We start from the raw sequence: 19184 nt of genomic DNA, 5'->3' as shown, positions 1-19184 counted from the left end.
GGCCTCCTCGATAACGTTAGGACCTTCCCATTTAGAGAGAAGTTTTCCTGCAAAAAATCTTAAACGAGAGTTGAATAACAACACATAATCACCTACGTTAAACTCACGCTTTTGTATTATTTTGTCATGCCATCTTTTAACTTTTTCTTTAAACAGCTTGGCATTCTCGTAGGCTTGGGTTCTCCATTCATCAAGTGAGCTAATGTCAAATAACCTCTTCTCACCGGCAAGTTTGAAATCATAGTTGAGCTCTTTAATGGCCCAATATGCCTTATGTTCAAGTTCGAGAGGTAAGTGACATGCTTTTCCATAAACCATCTTATACGGAGACATACCCATAGGATTTTTATATGCAGTTCTATAGGCCCACAATGCATCATCAAGTTTCTTGGACCAATTCTTTCTAGATCTATTAACAGTCTTTTGCAAAATTAATTTGAGCTCTCTATTGCTCAATTCTACTTGTCCACTAGACTGCGGGTGATAAGGAGATGCAATTCTATGATTAACATCGTACTTAGCAAGCATTTTACGAAAGGCACCATGAATAAAATGTGAACCACCATCAGTCATTAAGTATCTAGGGACTCCAAACCTCAGAAAAATAACTTCTTTAAGCATCTTAATATAGGTGTTATGATCAGCACTACTAGTTGGAATAGCTTCTACCCACTTAGTAACGTAATCAACAGCAACTAAAATATGTGTATATCCATTAGAGGCAGGAAAATGTCCCATGTAATCAAAGCCCCAAACATCAAATGGTTCAATAACAAGAGAATAATTCATAGGCATTTCTTGACGTCTACTAATATTATCAATTCTTTGACAATCATCACAAGACAAGACAAACTTATGAGCATCTTTGAAGAGAGTAGGCCAATAAAAACCGGATTGCAATACCTTATGTGCAGTTCTATCTCCAGCGTGGTGTCCTCCATATGGTTCGTAGTGACACTTGCGTAGGATCTGTTCCTGTTCATTCTCATGTACACAACGTCTAATAACACCATCTACTCCTTCTTTATAAAGGTGTGGGTCATCCCAGAAGTAATGTCTTAAATCATAAAAGAACTTTTTCTTTTGCTGGTATGTGAAACTAGGTGGTATAAATTTAGCAACAATGTAGTTAGCATAATCAGCATACCATGGAGTAGTACGAGAAGCATTAATGACCGCTAATTGTTCATCATGAGAGCTATATCAATAGGTAGTGGGTCATCAAGAACATTCTCTAACCTAGATAAGTTGTCTGCAACGGGGTTCTCAGCTCCCTTTCTATCAGTAATATGCAAATCAAATTCTTGGAGCAAGAGAACCCATCTAATAAGTTTAGGTTTAGCATCTTTCTTTTCCATAACGTATGTAATAGCAGCATGATCAGTGTGAATAGTTACTTTAGAATGAACAATATAAGGTCTGAACTTATCACATGCAAATACAACTGCTAAGAATTCTTTTTCAGTGGTAGCATAATTTCTTTGGGCAGTGTCTAGAGTTTTACTGGCATACTGGATAACATCCAACTTCTTATCAACTCTTTGCCCTAGAACAGCACCTACAGCATAATCGCTAGCATCACAAATAATTTCAAAGGGTAAATTCCAATCAGGTGGCTGAACAATAGGTGCAGTGATCAAAGCTTTCTTAAGTATTTCAAATGCTTCTACACAATCATCATCGAAAACAAAAGGAATATCTTTTTGCAATAGATTAGTCAGAGGCCTAGAGATTTTAGAAAAGTCCTTAATGAACCTCTTGTAAAAACCGGCATGACCAAGGAAACTTCTTATACCTTTGATGTCCGTGGGACACGGCATCTTTTCAATAGCGTCAAATTTAGCTTTATCAACTTCAATACCTCTTTCATAAATTTTATGCCCCAAGAAAATGCCTTCATTAACCATAAAGTGACTCCTTTCCCAATTCAAGACGAGACTAGTGTCTTCACATCTCTGCAAAACTCGATCAAGGTTGCTCAGGCAATCATCAAAAGAGGATCCATAAACGGAGAAGTCATCCATGAATACCTCACAAATCTTTTCACAGAAGTCAGAGAATATAGGCATCATGCATCTTTGAAAGGTAGCAGGTGCATTACATAAACCAAAAGGCATACGTCTACAAGCAAAAGTACCGAAAGGGCAAGTAAAAGTAGTTTTGGATTGATCCTCCGCTGACACAGGTATTTGAGAGAAACCAGAATAACCATCTAGAAAGCAGAAATATGTATGTTTGGATAGTCTTTGTAGCATTTGATCAATAAAAGGTAAAGGGTAATGATCTTTCTTAGTAGTTGTATTTGATATACGGAAATCAATTACCATCCTATAACCTGTAATAATTCTTTGCAGAATCAATTCATCTTTATCATTAGGAACAACAGTAATACCTCCCTTCTTAGGGACACAATGGACAGGGCTTACCCACTCACTATCAGCAACGGGATAAATTATACCTGCCTCAAGGAGCTTTAGTATTTCCTTTCTTACCACTTCTTTCATCTTAGGATTTAACCGTCGTTGATGATCTCTAACTGGTTTGGCACCTTCTTCCAATTTAATTTTGTGTTGGCATAGGGTGGGACTAATGCCCTTAAGATCATCCAGAGTATATCCAATAGCAGCACGGTGCTTCTTCAGAGTTTTCTATAATCTTTCCTCTTCCTGCTCTGAAAGGTTAGCACTAATAATATCAGGATATATCTTCTTTTCATCAAGATAAGCATATTTAAGATTATCAGGTAAAGGTTTGAGCTCAAACACGGGATCACCCTTGGGTGGAGGGGGATCCCCTAGGATTTCAACAGGTAAGTTGTGTTTCAGAATAGGACCCTGTTTAAGGAATACTTCATCTATTTCCCTTCTTTCATTCATAAACATATCATTTTCATGGTCTATCAAATACTATTCTAACGGATCAGTAGGAGGCACGGAAATAGAAGCAAGACCAATAATTTCATCCTTACTAGGCAATTCTTTATCATGAGGTTGTCTATGAAATTTAGCAAAATTAAACTCATGTGTCATATCCCCTAAGCCAATTGTAACAACATCCTTTTTGCAATCAATCCTAGCATTAAAAGTATTCAAGAAGGGTCTACCAAATATAATGGGACAAAAGCTATCTTGTGGGGAACCAAGAACAAGAAAATCAGTAGGGTATTTAACTTTCCCACACAAGACTTCAACATCTCTAACAATCCCAAATGGTGAAATAGTATCTCTATTGGCAAGCTTAATTGTAACATCAATATCTTCTAACTCAGCGGGTGCGATATCATGCATAATTTCTTCATATAAGGAAAAAGGTATTGCACTAGCACTAGCACCCACATCACATAAGCCATGATAACAATGATCTCCTATTTTAACAGAAATAACAGGCATGCCTACAACAGGTCTATGTATCTTAGCATCGGGTCTAGCAATATTAGCAGCTTCACCACAGAAGTAAATAACATGCCCATCTATATTATCATCCAAGAGATCTTTAACCATAGCAATACTAGGTTCAACTTTAATTTGCTCAGGAGGTGTATATGTTCTAGTATTACTCTTACGAACAATAGTTGAAGCTTTAGCATGATCCTTTATCCTAACAGGGAAAGGTGGTTTCTCAACATAAGTAGTAGAAACAATAGGATCGTTATAAGTAATAGTCTTTTCTTCAACTGTAATAGGTGCAACTACTTTTACTTCAGTGGGAGGATTATATTTAAACCACTTCTCCTTAGGGAGATCAACGTGAGTAGCAAAATTCACAGAAGGAAGCTACTATCTCAGAGTCAAGTCCATATTTAGCGCTAAATCCACGAAAAGCATTGGTATCCATAAAAGATTTAACACAATCAAACTTAGGTGTCATACTTGAATCCTTACCATCATCGGAACCCCAATCTTCAGAGTTGCGTTTAATTCTTTCCAATAAGTCCCACTTAAATTCAATAGTCTTCAGCATATAAGAACCAGCACAGGAAGTATCGAGCATGGTGCGATCATTGAGAGAAAGCCGAGCATAAATTTTTTGAATAATCATTTCTCTTGAGAGCTCATGATTGGGGCATGAATATAACATTGACTTAAGCCTCCCCCAAGCTTGAGCGATGCTTTCTCCTTCGCGAGGCCAAAAATTATATATGTAATTACGATCACGATGAACAAGATGCATGGGATAGAACTTCTGGTGAAATTCCAACTTCAATCGTTTATAGTTCCAAGATATCGTATCATCACATAGCCTATACCATGTCAATGCGTCTCCCTTCAAAGATAAAGGGAAGACCTTCCTCTTAACAACATCATCGGGAATACCTGCAAGATTAAATAATCCACAACTTCATCCACATAGATAAGGTGTAAATCAGGATGCAATGTTCCATCTCCTGCAAAGGGATTAGCTAGCAGTTTCTCTATCATACCCGAAGGAATCTCAAAGTAAACATTTTCAACAGGTTCTTCAGTAGGTTGAGGAGTAACTCTTTGCTCTACTGGTCGGGGCGAAGATGCCCCGAACAAGCCCCTCAAAGGATTAGTTTCCATAGTAACAAGTGACAGAAAATTCCAGCGCACGATATAAATGTTTCCTTATCAAGTTCCACTCACCAAAGGCGCTTCACTCCCCAGCAATGGCACCAGAAAAGAGTCTTGATGACCCACAAGTATAGAGGATCTATTGTAGTCCTTTCGATAAGTAAGAGTGTCGAACCCAACGAGGAGCAGAAGGAAATGACAAGCGGTTTTCAGTAAGGTATTCTCTGCAAGCACTGAAATTGTAGGTAACAGATAGTTTTGTGATAAGATAATTTGTAACGAGTAACAAGCAATGAAAGTAAATAAAGTGCAGCAAGGTGGCCCAATCCTTTTCGTAGCAAAGGACAAGCCTGTACAAATTCTTATAATGAGAAAAGCGCTCCCGAGGACACATGGGAATTATCGTCAAGCTAGTTTTCATCACGCAATTATGATTCGCGTTCGTTACTTTGATAATTTGATATGTGGGTGGACCAGTGCTTTGGTACTGCCCTTTCATGGACAAGCATCCCACTTATGATTAACCCCTATTGCAAGCATCTGCAACTACAAAAGAAGTATTAAGGTAAACCTAACCATAGCATGAAACTAGTGGATCCAAATCAGCCCCTTACGAAGCAACACATAAACTAGGGTTTAAGCTTCTGTCACTCTAGCAACCCATCATCTACTTATTACTTCCCAATGCCTTCCTCTAGGCCCAAATAATGGTGAAGTGTCATGTAGTCGACGTTCACATAACACCACTAGAGGAGAGACAACATGCATCTCATCAAAATATCGAACGAATACCAAATTCACATGACTACTAATAGCAAGACTTCACCCATGTCCTCAGGAACAAACGTAACTACTCACAAAGCATATTCATGTTCATGATCAGAGGGGTATTAATATGTATTAAGGATCTAAACATATGAACTTCCACCAAATAAACCAATTAGCATCAACTACAAGGAGTAATCAACACTACTAGCAAGCCACAAGTACCAATTTGTGGATTTGATACAAGATTGGATACAAGAGATGAACTAGGGTTTTGCGAGGAGATGGTGCTGGTGAAGATGCTGATGGAGATTGACCCCCTCCCGATGAGAGGATCGTTGGTGATGACGATGGTGATGATTTTCCCCTCCTGGAGGGAAGTTTCCCCGGCAGAACAGCTCCGCCGGAGCCCTAGATTGGTTCCGCCAAGGTTCCGCCTCGTGGCGGCGGAGTTTCGTCCCAAAAGCTTGCTTATGATTTTTCTCCAGGGTAAAAGCCTTCATATAGCAGAAGAGGGGCACCGGAGGGCCACCAGGGGGCCCACGACACAGGGGGGCGCGCCCAGTAGGGGTGGGCGCGCCCCCACCCTCGTGGACAGGGTGTGGGCCCCCTCTGGTACTTTCTTTGCTCAATAATTCTTACTAATTCCAAAAATGACTTTCATGGAGTTTCAGGAGTTTTGGAGCTGTGCAGAATAGGTTTCCAATATTTGCTCCTTTTCCAGCCAGAATCCCAGCTGCCGGCATTCTCCCTCTTCATGATAAACCTTGTAAAATAGGAGAGAATAGCCATAAGTATTGTGACATAACGTGTAATAACAGCCCATAATGCAATAAATATTGATATAAAAGCATGATGCAAAATGGACGTATCACTTACTCATCAGGGGCGATGTACGTCCTCTTCCTAGCCAGGGCAAGGGCGCCTCCGATCTTCCTGGGTGCGGCCTTTGCCGCGTCTTGGGGGTGGCGGGGCATGCATCGGCTGGCCTCGCTGCGACGACGACGGATGAGGCGAAGGTGTCGCCTCGAGGAGGGGCCGCCGCCTTGCTCCTCTTCGGGGTCGCTCGGCCTGGCCTCCGCGGGGCCGGGGGAGTGGCCTCGGACCTCAAGACGACCCTGGTGGAGCGCTGGGATTCCATGAATGGGGGCTCAACAACGATGTCATCATCTGTGAGGCCGCAGAGAAGCTCGCTCTGAGACGGCGGAGAGGTCTCCGCCACATCGTCCACAGTCGCCTCCGAGTCTTCTTCACCCTATTCGCAGGCATTGTCGCCAGAAGACACCAGCACCAGGGAGTTGAGGAGCTCGGGTGACACGAGCCTCAGCTCGTTGAAGACAGGCATGGTGGTGACCAGCGCCACCCTGTCGGCACGCTGGTATAGCGGGATGTAGGCCATTGGGAGGTTGCCCGGCTCCCCTCGAGTAGGGTGTTCATCGCCTTGTCCAACTCCTCGCCCGTCAAGCTCCCCGGGCGCAGCCGGATGTTATCCTCTACACCCTTGAACTCCCACATGGGGTGCGTGTGCGCTTGGAGCGGGGCCAGGCACTATGTCAGGAACTCGTTGACAAGCATGCCCCCCGTCAGCGCCCCAGCATCCATGTCTGTGATCATCTTCCTCAGGACCGGTGCTGCCCGGGGTTGGAGAGTTTCTCGTGACCCCACCTATCAAGCTTCTCTGGTAGATCGATGGGTAATTCCAGCCGCACATTGAGGCCCTTGGCATCCATGAAGACCCACCGGCGCCGGAAGACATCCACCTTCTTCACAGCCCTCGTGAGCGCGTTGCCCTTGTGGACCGCGGCGAAGGATACACAGCTGGAGCGCTGGGTTGGATCTTGCATCCACAGATAGAAGAAGTGGCGGAGGAGTGCAATGGAGGGCCTCACGCCCACGAACGCCTGGCAGTAAAAGGCGAAGATGGACAGGAGGATGATGGAGTTGGGCTGAAGATGCAGAGCCTGGACTTGGTGGTGGTCGAGGACGACGGTGAAGAACTCGGAGAAAGGTGGGACGAGCCCTGCAAAGACGTTGTGGAGGAAGAAGGGATAAACTGTCTGCGCCAAGGTCCTTTGCTCGGCGGAGCCGGGCAGGAGGATGGTCTCTCCCCATTCATTGTCGCTGCCCGCCATCAGCGGGAGTGCAGCGGCGAGGTGCTTTTCCTCGGTAATGGAGGACGTACCAAGGGCCGGCGCAGGAGAGGAGGAGGAGCTCGTGGTCGGCATGGCAGGTTTTGCCTTCCCAGATGCCATTCGTGGGATATTGGAGGAAGAGATGTAGAAGGGAGGAGGAGCTCGACCAGATCTGGAGATTCTCTCGGCAGGAAGAAAGGGGATCTAGAGCAGGCGCAAAGAGGGCAATGATGGCTCGGTAGTGGGCGCCGGTCTTTTGTCAGCCTGGGCAGTTGCCGACGCGGCGTGGGGACGTGGAGACGCCCACATCCCATCAAGCGCCACGCATCAGCCTGGCCCGAAGGTGATTGGGGCCCACAATGCTTCGCCCTTGCCCTTTGGCTTCGCCTCGAAGCCAAGGAGCGTGCCTTGGGCCCAGGGCCTACTGTCGGCCTTCTAGGAACCAGGGTACCCAGACTTGCCTGCCTGCGGCCCACGGCGTGTCTCCATCGACGGCCTGGTACAGCCCATCTACAAAGGCTATCAAGACAAGACCATCGCGAGGGGCCAAGCCTCGCGAGGCAGACGGCGCCAAGACCTCCGGAGGGGGCGGCCTCCCCAGGCTGCCTCCTGAGGAATGAAGATTCCTATGCAGGTGCCCAACCTCATGAGGTTGCGGTGACGCAAGCCATGATGACCAAGGCCAGGCGGGCGCCAGCGGGCGCAGAGAGGATAGTTTCCTCTTTGGTGCTAAGGAGGCAAGCGTAGGCGCGGGTTCCCGAGGAATCTGGCAAAGGTTTCCATTCCGGTGCAACAAGACGAAGACCACCAGGACGGCAGGACGGATGTCATCGCCGAGCCCACCACAGCGTCACAACCAGAAGCTTTGCAGGTGAAGACCACCTTTCGTCAGGATAAGATGTACTGCTTGTCCCCTTTCAAATTGCCCATTGTGGAATCCCTTCCCGCCTAGGTTTTGGAGGAAGTGGACCGAGGCCACTATAAATATAGGTTAGCCACCTACATAGATCAGGGCCGAACCTCTGGACTCATTCCTTCACCAGAGCAGACCTTGCAAGGTTGTTAATCCCTTCTACTTGTTCATCCTCAGCCCCTCGTAGGCAAATCCACCACAAAGCAGGATTAGGGTCTTACACCACAAGGTGGCCCGAACCTGGATAAATTGCCGAGTCCATCTTCTTCCTTGTTCATCAAGCTAGGCCGAGGGGCAACGAGTCGGTTGGCTGGATAGGTTGAGTTCTTTGCACAAGTCCCAGAGTTCGAACCTTTCTTGGGTCTGCGGAGCCCTGAATCCGACATAGTTTTCACTAGAGGCTTCCCTCTTGAAAGAAAGCATACGGTGGGTAAACAAATTACTGTTGAGCAATTGATAGAAAAGCGCATAGTTATGACGATATCCAGGGCAATGATCATGAATATAGGCTTAACATCCATGACAAGTAGACTGACTCTTGCCTGCATCTACTACTATTACTCCACACATCGACTGCTATCCAGCATGCATCTAGTGTATTAAGTTAAGAAGAATGGAGTAACGCCTTAAGCAAGATGACATGATGTAGAGGGATAGATCCAATCAATATGAATAAACCCCGCCTTTTTATCCTTAGTGGCAACAATACAAATACGTGCCTCGCTGCCCTTTCTGTCACTAGGTGAGGAAGCCGCAAGATTGAACCCACTACAAAGCACCTCCCCCATTGCAAGAAAAATCAATCTAGTTGGCCAAACCAAATCAATAGATCAGAGAGATATACAAAGCTATCTTAATCATGCATAAAAGAGTTCAGAAAAGACACAAATAATATTCATAGATAACCTGGTCATAAATCCACAATTCATCGGATCTCAACAAACGCACCGTAAAATAAGATTACATCGAATAGATCTCCAAGAACATCGAGGAGAACATTGTATTGAAGATCAAAGAGAGAGAATAAGCCATCTAGGTACTAGCTATGAACCCATAGGTCTGTGGTAAACTACTCATCGGAAAGGCAGCAAGGTTGATGTAGAAGCCCTCCGTGATCGAACCCCCCTCCGGCAGAGTGCCGGAAAAGGCCCCAAGATGGGATCTCACGAGAACAGAAGCTTGCGGCGGTGGAAAAGTATTTTTCGTGTGCCCCTCGGTATAAGGGGAATATTTGGGTATTTATAGATTTGAGATTAGGGTTAGAGGTGCCACGTTGGGCCCACAAGCCTGCCCCCCCCCTCCTAGGGCGCGCCTCCCGAGCTTGTGGCTCATCCGTGGCTCTTATGGCCTCCTCTCGAAGCTTCCTAGGTGTCTTCTGGTCCAAGAAAAATCGTCAAAAAGTTTCGTTCTATTTGGACTCCGTTTGGTATTGATTTTCTGTAGAAGGCAAAACAAGGAAAAAACTGCAACTGGCACTTGGCACTAGGTTAATAAGTTAGTCCACAAAAACGATATAAAATAGCATAATGATTCATATAATACATCCAAGATGGATAATATAATAGCATGGAACAATCAAAAATTATAGATACATTGGAGACGTATCAAGCATCCCCAAGCTTAATTCATGCTCATCCTCGAGTAGGTAAATGATAAAAATAGAATTTTTGATGTGGAATGCTACCTAACATGCTTATCAAGTAATCTTCCTTTTATGTGGCATGAATATTCAGATCCATAAGATTTAGAACAAAATTTTAATATTTACATAAAAACAATAATACTTCAAGCATACTAAAAAGCAATCATGTCTTTTCAAAATATCATGGCTAAAGAAGGTTATCCGTACAAAATCATAGTCTTTTCATGCTCCATCTTCTTAACACAAAGTATTTATCATGCACAACCCCAATGACAAGACAAGCAATTGGTTCATACTTTTTAACAGGCTTTAGCTTTTTCAACTCTCATGCAATACATGAGTGTGAGCCATGGATATAGCACTATGGGTGGAAAAGAAGGTGGTAGTAGACAAAAAGGAGAAAGAAATTATCAAACCAACTAGGCAAATTAATAGGCCATAGATGCCCATCAATTGATATCGATGTGAGTGAGTAGGGATTGCCACACAACGAATGCACTAGAGCTATAAGTGTATGAAAGCTCAAAAGAAAACTAAGTGGGTGTGCATCCAAGTTGCTTGCTCATGAAGACCTCGGGCATTTGAGAAAGCCCATCATTGGAATATACAAGCCAAGTTCTATAATGAAAATTTCCCACTAGTAATATATGAAAGTGACAAAATAGGAGACTCTCTATCATGAAGAACATGGTGCTACTTTGAAGCGCAAGTGTGGAGAAAGGATAGTAACATTTTCCCTTCTTTCTTTTTCTCTCATTTTTTTCTCATTTTTTTACTTTTTTGTTGTTGGGCTCTTGGGCCTTTTTTTCTTGCGCCCATTTGGCCTCTTTTTTGTTTTTTTATTCCTCACATGGGACAATGCTCTAATAATGATGATCATCACACTTTTACTTACTTACAACTCAAGAATTACAACTCGATACTAAAACAAGGACATGACTCGATATGAATGCCTCATGCAATGATCTAGTGTGACATCTATAAAAAATATGAATGGTGTCCAAGCCACAAATACTATGCCAACTATATGATCATCTAAAGCAATATGCCAACGATGGTATGTGTCATAATAAAACGGAATGGTGGAAGTTGCATGGAAATATATCTCAGAATGGCTATGGAAATGCCATAATAGGTAGGTATGGTGGTTGTTTTGAGGAAAGGTATAAGAGGGTTTAATGCACCGGCGAAAGTTGCGCTGTACTAGAGTGGCTAGCAAAGGTGGAAGGATGAGAGTGCGTATAACCCACACACTGAACATTAGTCATAAAGAACTCAAATATTTATTGCAAAAGTTTATTAGCCCTCGAAGCAAAGTACTACTACGCATGCTCCTAGGGGGGTAGATTGGTAGGAAAAGACCATCGCTCGTCCCCAACCGCCACTCATAAGGAAGACAGTCAATAATGAATCATACTCCAATTTCATCGCATAACGAGAGACCATACGTGCATGCTTCGGGAATCACAAACCTTAACACAAGTATTCTTACTAAACCACAATTACTACCTAGGATGACTCTAATATCACCATCTTTATATCTCAAAACAAATGCAAGGAATCAAACTTCTCATATATTCAATGATCTTCATGAAAGTTTATTATATCCCTCTTGAATACCCATCATATTAGGACCAAATTTATAACCCAAGAAAATTGCCATACTATTTATAAGACTCTCAAAATAATATAAGTGAAGCATGAGAGTTCATCAATTTCTTCAAAATAAAACCATTTTTGTTCTCTAAAAGATATAAGTGAAGCACATAGAGTATTCTAATAAATTCACGATTAATGTGTGTCCCTCTCAAAAGGTGTTTACACAAAGGATGATTGTGGCAAATTAAAAAGCAAACAAAGCAAAGACTCATATAATACAAGATACTCCAAGAAAAACACATATCATGTAGTGAATAAAAATGTTGCCTCAAGTAATTACCGATGGATTGTAGACAAAAGAGGGGATGCCTTCCTGGGCATCCCCAAGCTTAGATGCTTGGTTGTCCTTTAGTATTACCTTGGGGTGCCATGGGAATCCCCAAGCTTAGGCTCTTGCCACTCCTTATTCCTTAGTCCATCGAAACTTCAACCAAAACTTGAAAACTTCACAACACAAAACTCAACAGAAAACTCGTGAGCTCTATTAGTATAATAAAAGCAAATCACAACTTAGGTATTGTTGTGAACTCATTCCAATTTCATATTAGCATTATATCTACTGTAGTCCAACTTCACCATAGTTCATACCCCCCCCCCTCGTGATACTACCCATAGATTCATCAAAACAAGAGAACAATGCATAGAAAACAGAATATGTCAGAAACAGAATAGTCAGTGAAGACCTGAATATTGCACATACTTCAGTAAATCTATTTTTTTGAACAATTAGGACATCATAGACAATTTTTATATCAATCTTGTGTAAAAAAAATTAAGAACCAGACCACGTTAATGTGAATTTACAAAATTCCAGAACACGGCGCAAAAGTTTCTGTTTTTCAGCATAATCAAATCAACTATCACCATAGATCATCCCAAAGGCTCTACTTGGCACAAACACTAATTAAAACTCTTAAACACTGTCATAACAGAATTATAATTGCATATTTGTTGAAAAACAGAAGCAAACACTACAAAAAATACACTTCCGTGATGATACGTGTTTGTCACAGTAGGTCGCGTTTTTTGTCATGCATGTACATCCATGACAATTTTATGACAGAATCAAGATAGTCATACCTGTGATGTCGTAGAAGTTTTCCATGACATTACGAAAATTATCATCACGGAAGTGTCCACTTTCATGATGATAAATCGCGCGTCACAGAAGTGCTTTCGTGAAGGGTGACCGACACGTGGCATCCACCGTAACGGAACGCCATTAAGCTATCGGGTCCGGCTTTGGATCCGATAACCCGTTAACAGCCCCGACCAATGGGGATTTTCCACGTGTAAAATCATCATTGGCTGGAGGAAACACGTGTCGGCTCATCGTTGGCGCAGATGTCATCCACTCATTGGACAAAAGGCGCCTATGATACGTCGACACGTGGCATGGCACAACAGAGGCCCATTCTTGTGAAAAGGCCAGCCCGTTTGACTTGGTCAAAAGGTGGCGGGCTGGCCAACTAAAAGCTTGTTAACGGCTTGTTCGCATATAGCCCATTTACAGCCCGCTAACCCAGGGCCCGTTACAACCTATCCAAATTAGGCCCAGTAGCGTCATATGGGTCGTCCAATATGATTTCAGCCCGTTTTAACTTCCGGCCCATGTATGGCCCATGACGTCTTTCGGCCCATATGAGGCCCTTTGTAACTCTTGGCCCATTAACGGCCCGTGGTGAAACTGGCCCGTAATAAACAGTGTATCACTTTATACCCATTAACGGCCCATTATTCCATTGGGCCTTTTCCAGCCCATGTTATCTTTCGGCCTTCTCAGGGCCCATTTATTCTTGGGCTCATTTCCAGCATTCGGTTACTTACGGCGCGTTACTGTCATTTTCTACTTGTGGGCCAAATTCAGCCCGTTGTTACAGTCGGCCCGTTTGTGGCCCGTTAATACGTTGGGTCATTTTCATAGCATCATTAAATACGGCCTATTAACGACAGCCCATTATGGTCGGCCCATGAACGGACGATTCCAACTCTAGCCCGTTTACGGCCATAATGCGTCTGTTATTCGCCCATGTTTGGCCAATCGATCATACGGCCCATATAAGGCCCATTGATGATATGGCCCGTAGAAGGCCCATTGTTTCTACGGCCCGTAGAAGGCCCATTGTTTCTAAGGCCCGTAGAAGGCCCATTGTTTCTACGGCCGGTAGAAGGCCCAGTGTCACTACAGTAAATATGTAGCCCATGGTTATTGTGGCCTAGTTTTGAAAAATAGGTTATTGCGGCCACTAGCAAACCTCGGAAAAAGAACTGCACTGACTACAAGCAAACAAATAAACAAGACAACAAGGAAATAAACAAGCAAGCAACTAACGCTAGGCTATCACGGCTATTACACATATTACATCCACTGGGCATCAAAGTTTGCCACCAGCCAAAGATGTCGGTGGGAAACGACACCTATGGGATCACAAGGATCCCTACTGCGGTTGCAGGGCGCTGGGTGGTGAGGAGAGCGGGATCAGCAGTCAGTACAAGCACGCGGGTCGTTTACCCAGGTTCGGGCCGCAAGGATGCGTAATACCCTAGTCCTGCTTTGATGTGTATATTTGTGTTCTTGAGGTTCTTGAACTAGCTACAATGAGCGTAACTTGTCCAAAAGCCCGAATCCTTCTCCTGGATGCCTCGGGCCTCCTTTTATAGGCAAGGGGATCACCACAGTGGCACACAGGAGGTGGCATCGGGGCACTGTGCTTAAGCCTATCGCTAGCTATTATGGGACAAGACGCATTTAATGCGCCTCTGACGTGTCCCCTTCACTTTACCGCCGCTTCGCCCTGCCTTGACACGTGCCTGGGCCAGCGAGGCGGCCAGCGCCATGTAGGCTGGCAGGCTGCTGAGGTGGCGTGGTGGTAGGGCCTTCACGAAGATTTGCATGCCACTACGTAGGCATGCACTGAGTTGGCCGAGAAGCCTCACGTCGACACGCAGGCGCCTGCCCAGCTGGTGGGCTGGCAGCTACATGGGAGTGGTGATAGAAGTTTGGCGGGTGCGGGTCTGGCTGTGGCCTCGCGGACGTCCTCGGCAAGGGCCTTGCCGGGGCCCCGGCAAGGGGCTTGCCGTGGCGTTGCGGTTGTCCCTGGCAAGCTTGTGGGTTTCCTCGGCAAGGATCTCGCCGAGGTTCGTCGTCTTCTACTCTTATGATTCGAAGTGTTCTAGTCTTCACAAAGATCTGCTTGCCATCACAGAGGCACCTCCCGAGCCTTGGTCCCAACGCAGTTGGTGGCGCTGGAGGAACTTGGGCTCAAGGGTGGTGGGCTCTGCTGGTGTCGGGTAAGCTGCCCCGGCAAGGCCCTTGCCGGGGCCGTGGAGGCCGCCCCGGCAAGGATCTTGCCGGGGGAAACTACTTCGCCTTCTTGCTCTTTATGCCTTTGTCTTGGCGTTGCTTTTGGCCGTCCCATGGCTTTGATTTCCCGTCTCCGCCTTGCTTAAGTGTGGTCATGGGCGCGGCTCTGACTGCCCGTGCACAAATGAGGGGTACAAAGGAGCGCCCCTACTTTAGTACACAGACAGGATGCAAATATAGGGAACAAAGTAGCATATCATATACACTGGTTGTCAAAGTTGGCGACCAACGCAAATAAATGCCGTAGCAAAACAAATCCAGAACTGAAACCACTTCAGAAGATCTCAAGAAACAATATCCTGGGTACCCATAATGCTGGCAAGATGCTTAGCAAGCTTATTAACTTTCTCTTGTTTGGCGCTTAAATCCTCCAGCGCTTGCTGTTGCACCAGGAAGTTTGCATCTGAATTCTGCAGGGACTTCCTCAGTCCTTCAACTTCCTGTCGCAGCACATCTGATCGATGTCTTTCAACTTGAAGTTGAGACTCAAGAAGACGAACTGATTCAGGCAGCGAGTTCGAAGAGCTTGTGCCAGCAGTAGTGGCCAGTAACTCGAACACTACATCAAGACAGGACTTTTGGGTTCTCTCACTGTCGTCAAGATAGTTTTTATCAGCTTTCTTGGAGACCAACAGGGATGTCTCACTATCTTGAACCTTATCTGCATTACTTCCTTTACCATTGCATAACGCGGTACTGTTCTCCAATATTTTGTGCGCATTCTAAAAGAGAAACAAGCAGACACATCACAGGTTTACCATGTTGTATATGAAACTCATTTTGGTAAATGAGTTCAGTAGTAAAGTGGACAGGATAACAGCATGAAACAAACATATATCTATGTACCATGGTCACTTTATGGTCTATATCATTCTAGTTTTTGTTGCCAAATCAAGATAGAGACACAGTTCAAATAATATTTGTTCAAGACAAAGCAGAATAGACAGAATATAAGTGTGGGAAACTATAGAGCAATAACAACACTTGTAATGTGCATGACATGAGAACGTAACTGTTTATTCAATTGAAACTGAAATCAACATAGAGCAGGTTACAACGGCAAACCAGTTAAAGAAACAGGTTTAAAACATACCTGTTGCGCCATTGGAGTTTCAATTCCATCCATCAAATTTGAAAATAGTTGGTATTAGTAAATACAGTAATGCAAGAGCAAAGGAGTATGAACCATAGCTACAGAACCTGACCTGAGAACAAATCTTCTTCTCCTTTAAGCGTTGAGTTGGGATTCGGAGTGGTGGTCCTCGTGCTTTGGGCACTGCAGTTCCCTTACTAACTGCTTGTGTTTGCTCTGTGGTGGAAATGGTGCTATGTCAACTGGAACTGGGTAACTATCTGCCGGGGTTGGGGTTAGAAGGGGTGTAGCTGGTTCTCTGTCCAACTGGGTAGGGGTACAATCTGCGAGAGTCTGGGTTATGTGTGGTGGATCTGGTCCTTGGGCAAGTACAACCGTGGTTCTATTTGCATCAACTGGAAGCACTATCTTTTCTGAAGACCGTGTTGTTACTCCCTTAGATACTGCCATCACCCTCTCCAATTCAAATGGCTGATAAACAAGAAAATTAATTGAAAGTATAGACATTGTATGATAGACAGGTGCAATGGATAGTGGGGAATAAAAGAGGGCATGAAATAATTCACATTTATGTTGTCTAACCAAACAGGATAGCATGACACAATTTCACATATATGATGGCTAACTAAACAGGATAGCATGACACAATTTCACATTATGATGGCTAACTAAAAAAGATGGAAAGACATAGTTCAAAATATGATGACTATGTAAACAGGATGACATGATATAACTATATAATGTGTTTATTAAATAGGTTGGCATGCCATAATTCACATACATTCACGGATAGAATGCAATAATTCAAAATATGATGACTGTAAACACTAAACAGGATGAGATGATATAACTATATGATGTCTTTATTAAATGGTTTGCCATGCCATAATTCAGATAGATGATGTGTATGTACTATGTAAACATGATGGCATGATATAATTCAAATATATGATTTATATAGTAAGCAAGTAAGCAGATGGCAATCCATATATGATGTAAAAACTAAGCAATGCAAGACAACATGCATGACATGGGTAATATACCCCTGCCAAGTTTGAGCATAGAGCTCAGGGGGGAAATAGGACTGGTCATCAGTCTCTGAATCCTCCTCTGAGGAGCTCTGTGTAACCAGCAAGATGTCTGCTTCAGCAGGTAGCATTGTCTGCTCTGAATACTTTGTTTTCACTCCAGATACTTCCATCACCACTTCAAATGGCTGATGCACAGGAAGAGTAGTTGAATATACAAATGTTGTCGACAAATGGAACACATAATACAAAAAAATGATAGCATGATATAATTCACATACATGATGATTGGCTAAACAGCATGGCATTGCATAATTCACATATATAATGCCTTTGCAACAAGATAGCATTGCATTATTCACATATATAATGTCTTGCAACAAGATGGCAATGCATAATTCACATATATGGTAATTAGACACTGAACAGGTGGCATTCACACAAAGAATGTCTAAACTAATCAAATGACATAGCAATGCGAGACACCATACGCATGATATGAGCAACATAACCCTACCAAGTTAGAGCATACACCTCGGGGGGGAATAGGACTGGTCATCTATCTCTGAATCCTCCTCTGAGGAGCTATCCGTAACTAGCGAGATATGCGCTTCGTCAGAAAGCATAGTCTGCTCTGAAGACCTTGTTTTCACTCCAGAATTTGCCATCACCGTGTCAAATGGCTGATGCACACGAAGAGCAGTTGAATGTACTAACATTGTTGACAAATGTAATATGTAACGAAAAAAAAGGATGGCCTGATATAATTTACATATAAGATGACTGGCTAAGAAGGATGGCATTGAAAAATTCACATATATGATGCCTGGCTAAACAAGATGGCATCGCATAATTCACATAAACGATGAATAAACTAAACAGATGGCATTCGCACAAAGGATGTCTAAACTAAGCAGATGACATATTTGATGTATAAAGTAAGCAATGCAAGGCACCATATGCATGATATAACCAACATCAGCATGCCAAGTTAGAGCGAAGACCTCAGGGGGTAAATAGGAGTTGTCTTCTCCATCTGAATCCCCCTCAGAACAGATATCTTCCTCTCGATTACAATCCAAAATGCGTGGAGGGGGGATGCCTTTGCGCCTACCATGGAGCGACGTCTGCATGAAATTTATTGCCACGCAAGGCTCGTCTCGTTTGCTCTACATGTTCAGTTCCATTGTTTACAATAACTGTCATGCATAGGAATAAAACATAGTGAGATTATGTAAGGAGTGCATGCAGAAATCCAGAGTGATGGTAGCAACCTGTGGATAGACCCAAAACCAATAATAGCAGGCAGATAATGGCTTCAGTTAAAAAATACAGATAATGGCTTCTTTACTATTTGTTTCCCACCCAACATGAAACTCATAGTAGACACCGGAGATTAACCAGATAGTAGATAGATGATATTGATTGCGGCCCCGATATGTACCCCACAACCATTTAAAAACTCAAGTTTGACCATTATTTTGGAGCTGACTCAGAGTCTAATCGGTGAACAGGACGATAAAGTAGCATGTAATATTAAGCGATGCATAACGTAAGCAGACACGAAAGAGTGCGACCTCTCTTGCGGACCCGTGTAGTCCTCGAGGTCATCTGCTCGGTTGATGATGGTAATGCAGTTTTCATGGCTGCCGGCGGCGGGGAAGAAGATCTGAGGCGGCGAAAGACAGTCTAGAGGCCGGATCCCTGCTGTGTTGGACTCTTCTGTCGTTGGAGTTGCTGAGCTGGGGTGGACGACGGCGCAGCAGGAGCGGGACAAACCACGCAAGGTTTTCTTTGACAACTATCTGTAAGAGAAGTAATTCTGTAAGGGCTTGTTCAAATTGGAGGATTCCAACAATGCAGGGATAGGAAATAGACAGGAATAGGATAGGAATGCACGTGCAAAATAGAGAATTTAAAAACACAGGATTTCTGCCGATCTGGGTGTTTGATTCATAACAATTGGAAGATCACAGGATGCAAAGAAGCATGGTGATATTAAGTCAAACCACAAGAAAATGTACGGTTATAATGCTATTATGCTACTATCTCTTAG

This window comes from Aegilops tauschii, chromosome 2 (genome assembly GCF_002575655.3).
Source record: "Aegilops tauschii subsp. strangulata cultivar AL8/78 chromosome 2, Aet v6.0, whole genome shotgun sequence".
NCBI lineage: Eukaryota > Viridiplantae > Streptophyta > Magnoliopsida > Poales > Poaceae > Aegilops > Aegilops tauschii.
The sequence above is the reverse complement of the archived record's forward strand: the minus strand, read 5'-3'. Positions refer to the sequence as shown.